Source organism: Microtus oregoni, unplaced genomic scaffold (assembly GCF_018167655.1).
Source record: "Microtus oregoni isolate MIOR12 unplaced genomic scaffold, Mior012 000008F_ref0000371, whole genome shotgun sequence".
NCBI classification, from domain to species: Eukaryota; Metazoa; Chordata; class Mammalia; order Rodentia; family Cricetidae; genus Microtus; species Microtus oregoni.
Window position 1 is genome coordinate 13,155,966 of NW_024543067.1, and position 9,510 is coordinate 13,165,475.

The 9,510-nt window shown below is 37.8% G+C and overlaps 1 pseudogene; it reads left to right on the plus strand.

Annotated features, from left to right (window-relative positions):
* The first annotated feature begins 2,398 nt into the window (after positions 1 to 2,398).
* On the plus strand, positions 2,399 to 3,553 carry LOC121451833 (annotated as a pseudogene).
* The last annotated feature ends 5,957 nt before the right edge of the window (positions 3,554 to 9,510 follow it).

Genomic DNA, 9,510 nt, shown 5'->3' on the forward strand with positions numbered 1-9,510 from the left:
AAACAGAACAGCTACTTTTTAAAGCCTTGGCAGTAGATCTCAAAAAATATTAATATAATTTACCATAATTTAATTCATACTTTGTACTAAGAACAAGCTGTCAATTTCAATGACGTTGCAGAATTGCCTGAGAAAACAGTCTTAGAAAAGTCTATTTGTTACAAAGCTGTGACTTTTTGTTGTTGTTGTTAGAATGTCAAAGACCTTGCTAAATAATCATATTGATACTTTTCGGGCAAATAGATTTTCACTTTGTAAATATCATTGAACAGCATCTCTCCAGCTTTATAAACCCTCTTGGAATGTCCCTGGGGTTGTGATCTGACCCCGTAAAATTTCCATCTGCTGGGAATTACATGCCCCAACATCTTTGGTATTTCATATTTCCTACTGGTATATTCTCACTAATACCATTGGGTTGAGCCTTTCTATCAGTCAGAGCTACATAAGCTAAATTTTTCTTTGGCTTTCTGAGCTTCCATTTATTCAGCAACCTCGAAAAACAAAAAACAAATGCAAATTGTTCTCGAGCGAGCAGTTTCCAACAATGTAAAACCATCAGCTGGAGCCAATGGCTTCAAATTCAGATTAATATATGGCTGTTTAAGTCACACAGGAAGGACAGACGTCTAATCAGGATGGGCTTGAAGTCCTTAGAGCCGCCTGCTTCCAATCAGTGATCCTATACACCAAAGCATTTTCTGAGAAGTGCATTTATGGATGTATTTTTGAATTTTTCCTCTGCTTTGCTGTGAGGAGAAAAACATCCCCAAAAAGTACAATTGTGCAAAACAGAAAATGGCAAAACACTGCGAAGCAAATGCACGCTGTTTGTGGCTTCCTCAGGCTTCCTTTCAGGTGGCAACTAGCGGTATCTGTGATCGGGCAAAACAGGGCTAAAGAACTTGTGTTACAAAACGATACCACCCAAGAAACCAAAACCAAGGCTAGTATATATATATGTATGTGCCCAAATAATAAAAGAAACTGTAGTTTGGCTATAGAATTCTATGCTAGGGACTTCTATGATCAAAAGTTAGACAGTAGGCTTAGATTAAGATTCTTGGACACCAACTCTATGTAATAATGAGTTGGTGTGGGCATCTTAAGACAGCAAAGAGAAGAGATTTAGTAAGGAGCCGTCTTTAAGGATCTATCTCTTGAGCCCCAAAGACTATGCTATAGAAAGGAATAGCTTTCTTTTTATGTTACCCTTGTTATTTGGTTTATTGATTTTTTTGTTAGTAATCAAACTTTTCCTCTCCTTTTTCCTTTTCATTCGTTTAAAAACCAAAATTGGTGTGCTAAAGAGAGCTGAGGACTCCATCATTCCTAGCACAGGAGGCCTGCAGACTCCTGATACAAACAAGACAGAAGAGGACAAACATCTGTTAAATGGACATAGCAGCATATTTCCTTCTAGACGTCTGTGGGGAAACTTAATCCTTGCAGTGAATAGTTGGGAGGGCAGAGACTCACAGCTGCTCAAAGTGTTGTAAATAAGAGGCACTTGTATGCTTAATCCAAAGCAAGACATTTTTCCACCCCGTTCTTAGTGCAGAGAACACTGCAGGGAAGGGACAGAAAGACTGCACTCTCAGGAGTAAAGAGACCGGTGTCTAGGCCTGACACAGCCACTGCAGTCTCTAACCCACAGCAACTGTGTTTACTTGCACTGGGCTTACACTAGACTGACTCTGTCAGCCATCAGTTACCAACAGGGGAGACACTTATAGGGTCCTACCTCTTCCTACTGAACTACTGGCTACTGAAAGATGCCAAGAAAGGCGTCACTGTCTTCAGGTGTGCACCAAAAAGTGAGCCAACCAAACTCCAATGACTAGCTTCAAACCCATGGTCATACAGACAGCCTAATTAAACTCAATGGGTCACAAACCAAAACAAAAATACATGAATGTGGGAAAACGATTGATAAGCATGAGAGGACCAACAGGTGTCGGGGGGGAGTATTTATAATACATTTTAAAGATGTATGAAAATGTCAAGGAACAAATTGAATTAATAAAAAAGAATAATCATCCATCTAACAAAAAAAAATCAGCCAATAATATTATGAGAATTAGCAAACTTTTTTTAATAATCCCCTTAAATGTAAAATATCTTATCTTTCCAACTAAAAGAGCTAAGGTAGATATAGTAAGTGTAAATACATATGTACCAATGTTTGGGGCTCCTAGATTCATAAACAAACACTAATAAACATAAAAGCATACAAGCATCCTTATATGAGTGAGTGACTTCAACACCCAGTGTCATCAATAGATAGGTCAACCACCTTAGGAGTCAATAAAGAAATGTAAGAGCCCCAGAGTCCGGGAGTCGAAGCCAGTTGTCAAGCCAGTCCCGTTCCGCGCTCCCCTGCCTTTTCTTTCTCTTTCAACATGACAGGTGCCGCTGTGTCCTTCGCCAAGGACTTCTTGGCAGGTGGAGTGGCCGCGGCCATCTCCAAGACGGTGGTAGCGCCCATCGAGCGGGTCAAGCTGCTGCTGCACGTGCAGCATGCCAGCAAGCAAATCACGGCAGATAAGCAATACAAGGGCATTATAGACTGCGTGGTTCGTATCCCCAAGGAACAGGGAGTCCTGTCCTTCTGGCGTGGTAACCTGGCCAATGTCATCCGATACTTCCCCACCCAGGCTCTCAACTTTGCCTTCAAAGATAAAAACAAGCAGATCTTTTTGGGTGGTGTGGACAAGAGGACCCAGTTTTGGCGCTATTTTGCAGGGAACCTGGCATCAGGTGGTGCCGCTGGGGCCACATCCTTGTGCTTTGTGTACCCCCTTGATTTTGCCCGTACCCATCTAGCAGCTGATGTGGGCAAAGCTGGAGCTGAAAGGGAATTCAAAGGCCTTGGTGACTGCCTGGTTAAGATCTACAAATCTGATGGGATTAGGGGCCTGTACCAAGGTTTAATGTGTCAGTCCAGGGCATTATCATCTACCGAGCTGCCTACTTTGGCATCTATGACACTGCAAAGGGAATGCTTCCAGATCCCAAGAACACTCACATCTTCATCAGCTGGATGATTGCACAGTCTGTCACTGCTGTCGCTGGCTTGACTTCCTATCCCTTTGACACGGTTCGCCATCGTATGATGATGCAATCAGGACGCAAAGGAACTGACATCATGTACACAGGCACAATTGACTGCTGGAGGAAGATTGCTCCTCGAGCAAGGCCTTTTTCAAGGGTGCATGGTCCAACGTTCTCAGGGGCATGGGTGGTGCCTTTGTGCTTGTCTTGTATGATGAGATCAAGAAGTACACATAATTATGTCGTAGGTGTTCTCCCCGAGAACAGGCATGTTGTATAATACACCATATCTTGAACATTCTGGACAGATTCTCTGGGCTTGTCTGTTTTATCAATGGCAACTATTTACCAGTTGAAAAGTGGGAAGCAATAATATTCATCTGACCAGTTTTCTCTTAAAGCCATTTCCATAATGACAATAATGATGGGACTCAATTATATTTTTTATTTCAGTCACTCCTGATAATAAAAATTGAAGAAATAAAAAATATCTAAAGACAAAAAAAAAGAAATGTAAGAGATAATTCATACAAAGAGGATGGACTTATTAGTTGTTTACAGAATATTTCATCTATTAGCATTCTTCTCTGTAAGCAGACTTTTCTTCCAGTTTCCAAATAACCAGCAATAATAATTCAAATATTAATTATAAATGCTTAGCCAATATTATTATATGATATTATCAGCCAATATTATTAGCCAATATTATTATCTAACTCTTACATTTTTTAAAAAGATTTATTTATTTATTACATATACATTGTTCTGCTTGCGTGTATGGCTGAATGCCAGAAGAGGGCACCAGACCTCATTACAGATGGTTGTGAGCCGCCATGTTAACTCTTACATTTTTAGATTAACCCATGTTTTTATCTACCCTCTACCACGTGGCTCATGGCTTGTTACCTCATTTTCTACACATCCTGCTTTTTCTGCATCTGCTGGTGCCTCCTCTGACTCTGCGCTTCTTCATTCCAGCCTCTCTAATGCAGTTGTCCCACATATACTTCCAGCCAGGCTACCGGACAGTCAGCTTTTTATAAAACCAATTTGAGCGACAAATCTTTACAGTATACGAAAGGATCATTCCACAGCAATTTCCTTTCTCTAATAGAAATCACATTTTAAACTGGAATTCAAGTCTTAACAAATTCAAAAGCACTGAAATAGTTTCTTGTACGTTATCACATCACTAAAGAATATAATAGAAATCAATAGCAAGAGAAACGCCAGAAGCTATAATAATAGTTCCAAACCCACAAATGACCATGATTTCTTAAATAAACAGGGAAGAAGATTAGGAAAACATGCAATCCAATGAAATAAAACCAGACCTTTCAAAGCTTTTGTTATACATCAAAAACAATTCTAATGGGATAGTGTGTATTACCACAATTAAAAACCGGAAAGACCTCAAATAAATAATTCAATGCTGCACCTCACTGTCTTAGAAAAACAAAAAGCCACTGACAGAAATAAAAAATATCACACTTAAGTTAAACAGAGGATAATACAAAGAATAAGTGGAGAAAATTGGTCCTTTGGAAAAAAATAAGCAAGATCCATAAACTCTTAGCTGAAAGACCAAAACAGAGGACAAAATTAATAAAAATTAGAGAAGAAAAGGTGGGCATCACAGCAGATTCCAATGAATCAAGAGAACCATAGGGGAAAAATGCTTTGAAAACTTATATTCTAAAAGGTGGAAAATCTAGAAGAAAAATAAATCTAGAAGAATTTATAAAAAATATAAATTTCGGGGCTGGAGAGATGGCTCAGTGGTTAAGAGCACTGCCTGCTCTTCCAATGGTCCTGAGTTCAATTCCCGGCAACCACATGGTGGCTCACAACCATCTGTAAAGAGGTCTGGTGCCCTCTTCTGGCCTGCAGACATGCACACAGACAGAATATTGTATACATAATAAATAAATAAATATTTTTAAAAAGTTGTGAGAAAAAATATATATATATAAATTTCTTTATATTTCTATGAACTACAACTGCCGAAAATAAATCAAGAGGATATAGATAACCTAAACAGATTCACAACTAACTAGAAGATTGAAGCAATTTTAAAAATTAATGTCTCCTGACAGAGAAAACCCCAGGAGAAGATGAATTCACTGCCAAGTTCTACCAAACCTCTAAAGAAACTCTCCCAGCTATGTTTCTCAAATTGTTCCACAAAGAAGAGGAAAGGAGCACTGCCAAACTTGTTCTAAACGGTCAGCATCACCAAACAAGAATACCCTAAATAAAACCATAAACAAATTTCCAAGATGGGTATAAATACAGAAATTCTTTTTTTTTGATATTCTGTTCAGGCTTATGCATAATTTTATTGTTTCTCTTTTCTCTCTAGCATAGAAGAGCAATGGGATAGGTGGTGTTTTCTTGGTTTCTGCAAACTTCTGGTAGGAAGAACTTCTGACAGGAATATTATTGGATTTGTGATGACGGGGCATGTGTTTGACATTAGAGATAATCTTCCTTAAAATGCAGTGAAACTTAAGCTAAATAAATAAATAAATAAGTTAAAGGGTGAGGTTTCTTTAAAAATACATTTTTTTTCAAATATAAGCATGTTGTCAAGGCAATTACATATATTTCTAACCCAGTCTTGGACAGATGTCACCAAATTTTTTTATTTGTATTTATTGCAAGTTTCTTAATGACTTAATAAATTTTGTGATATTAGCAACTTTATAAGCATATTTGTTCTTTGATATAATTCAGCAGAAGAATTTAATTACTACAAGTTTCTTGATATTACCTATCAAAATTATTAAAGAGAAATTTGGATACAAGTAGGAATTTCTGTATAAAACCATGGTTTTTCTTCCGTGTACAGAGAAATGGAATTGAGAACATAAAGGCTTATGAGAAATACTGCTTCTATTCCAGAGAGAAATTCTTAATGAAACTATTACAAAACAAATTCAAGAACACATTAAGATCACATACTATAACCATATACAAGAATGATTTGACACACCTCTATCTGTACCTACTTCTACTTCTATCTATTCCTACCTAACAACACACAAATGCACTTAAGGACAGAAATCAAATAATATTAGCAAAGAACAACATTTTCTATGATAACAGCCCTAAATAAATTGAGTGTAGAAAGAGCATATATCAAAACATTAAAGGCTATAGACAACAACCCAAAATCTTCGACGTAAGATCCAAATCTCTGAAACTATTAGAGGAAAGCATTCCAAGCTTCAGGCATAGCTAATAACTTTTCTGAAGTGATTCTAGTGGCAGAAAATAATCCCAAGCTCTGGTGAAGGAGATTCATAAAATTAAAAAGCTTCTCAATAACAGAGGAAACAGTCCTCAGAATGGGGAGACAGTCTCCTGAAAAGGGAACAAGCTACTGCAACTGTCCATGAGATAGTAACTAATGTTAGGATCTGAGAAGAAATCACACTAAAATATAAACACCAAAGAACAAGTCCACTCAACAAAGGGGTAAAGGAGCAGAACAGCCAGTTCTCATCAGAGAAGAAGGAAAAGGGAAAATAAATGGGCACCAACTATCTGAAAGTGTTTGCCTTATACAGGGTTTCTACTGCTGTGAAGAAGACTCCATGAAGACTCTTATAAAGGAAACCATTTCATTGGGGTTTAGTCCATTGTTGCTGTGGTGGGAAGCAAAGCAGATGCAGGCAGACGCGCTACTGGAGCTGAGAGTTCTTATGTCCTTTAGGTCATTCCATTACCCACATGCTTAGTAATGTATTTTGCAAGGATTTTTTTCTAAATTTTTTTTAACTTCTCATTCCCTAACAGTACCATTCATAGAGAAAAAGTTGAAGTTCTAAGAAAATTCAATTATAGTTTTCTTTTGTAGACAATGCTTCTCTCTGCACAGCTCACTGAGTTTTAAGAAAACATATTATGTATGATGGTCACTGGCCACATTTATCTTTTTCCCACTGGAGATTTCCATTTCCATATTTCCCAAACAATACATATAAAGGTACTAAGTAGCTAATTAGGGCTGAAAAATTGGAAATTTAGTACAAGAATGATAAGAAATTCAAGACAGTATTTCATATAAAATAAGATAATAACATAGTCTTTAAAAACTGTTCACATGCCAACATTCTTAAACATGAATATGTGCCGGAGGAAGGCAGTATTAATATAGTGGTAGGATACTTTCCTTACTCACATGCCCAAAATTCAATCTCCAGACCCCCACGACACATACACACACACACACACACACACACACACACACACACAAATGATGAAACAATTAATAAAATAAACAGTAAAAAACATTCATATGCTAATTTCAACTAGGTAAAATTTAATTTTGGTAAACAGAAAGCAAAATCCCAGAACATGTATTTAGAAGCTACACTGGTGGCTATAAAACAAACCTAGGGCCTGGTGGTGGTGGCGCACACCTTTAATCTCAGCACTCGGGAGGCAGAGGCAGGCATATCTCTGTGAGTTAGAGGCCAGCCTGGTCTACAATAGCTAGTTCTAGAACGGGCACCAAAGCTATAAAGCTAAACAGAGAAACTCTGTCTCATAAAACAAAAACAAACAAACAAACAAAATCTAGGAAGCCTGAAGCCATGAGATCTCTAAGGCAGCTCAGACGACCAGAGTCACATGGCCAAGCCAAGGTGTGCTGTGAACACAAAACAGAAGGAATGCTTTTGCCCACAAATCCCTTTACTCTTGGCTAAAGCAGACCGGTTTTTCTGGGCTCACTTCACCTTTCAATTTTGCTTAAGTCAGTCATCATTATATAAATATCCCTCATTATCTGATCTATCCCACTTCTGAGACTGGATTACAAGGCTTTTAATGCCACTCTATTCAAGCCTAGGTTTCACTACTTAGAGAGTGACTGTTTGGATAGGATGGATTTAGTCCTTCCTTCTTTGAAAGGGGACGAGAATGTGAAAGTTCTGAGCTCATCCCCCATCTCTACTTTATAGAACACCTCTTAAATCAACTCAGATTACAGCCTGTCCTATTTCAAACTTTCACAGACAGATCCCATATCTTGCCAAGGAAATGATACGTAGCCCTCTCTGTAAGTGACTTCTCATTTCTAATGGAAATAAATTAAAATAAAGCATAATTTCGAAGAATCTTTTGTTCTAAGTAGCACTATATAACTTGACTTAGGGCTTTTCATGTTAATCATATAAAAAGAATCATCGTTTGGTTGTGGAACTTCCGGGGAGCGCCAGTTTCTGTAAGGAGTTTATGTTAGCGTTGGTGTTTTATAGGGCATAAGCAAGACTGACATTGTATACCTGGGATGAAGCACCATTATAATAATAATCCGTTTGCTTTTCTGTCCATGATCACCTTTACCATCTCTCACTAGGTACCACCTAACTTGAAGGAAAGCTTTGGAAAGTATTTGGGAAGTTAGAGCAGGTACGGCTGCTATTAAAGCTTTTGTGCTTGCTGGCTGCTTTACAGAGTTCCTGTATTCTTTTGTCAGCTGTGTAAAACAGATGGCCTGAAAGTTCTGACCGGGTGTGCACATTTAGTCTACGCCTAACTTAAATATTATTTTTCATTTTCCCTATATTTATCCTCTATAATTATGAGTGTCTTCCTTTATTTTTCCTTTTGTGTTTTTATTATATTTTGACTTCTCAAATAAAATCCATTAAGACTAGGCTTTTTTTCCACTAGACTATATACAGCATTTAGTCGTCTGTCACACTTTCCACTTGTTGTAGATGTGTGTCAGTGGTTTTTAAGAGAATTATAAAAGTTTGCAGCTTTTTAAACTGAATGCCTTTTGTGTATACCTTTGCATTTTCTACTACATAATTATACATTTAGTAAAGTTGACTTCCTAACATGTTGGCTCTCCTTTATTACTCCACAGTTTTTCTTTTTCTTTTAAAGTTTCAGAGGTTGGACTGCATAGGGCAACAGCAGAGCACTTGCCTAGAACATCCAGACTGGAGGAAAGAATAGGTAAGATCAACAAATTGCATCTATCATTCCTCCTCAACCATACGAGCCACTTCCCTAAAACCAAAGTGTTCATAAAACTGAGTTGAGGGGACTGCTACAGATTGGAAGTTAAATCACCTGGGGCTCTTAGCCAGATTAGAATTTCAATTTGTAAAGATAGTGAAAGAAGAATTCAACAATTGATATCCAAAGTGAGTATATGAGATGCATTGTCATAAATTTTATAAACATGCATTATTCTATAACATAAATTTTTACTACTATGGAAAAGAACGTTTCAAAGCTGAATTCTGAGGGGAAATCCTGTCCACGTCCACGTTTCAGAGTAAATTTTGGGTGTTGGGATGTCACCACCTGCTGGACGATCAGAATCAGGAGGTTTTCATTTTAGAAACCCTCAACAGAAGCAAACTCATTAACACCAGACACCGGTTGATCCCCACTCTTCCAAGGTGCCGATGTCCTCACTGCTTTCTGTCT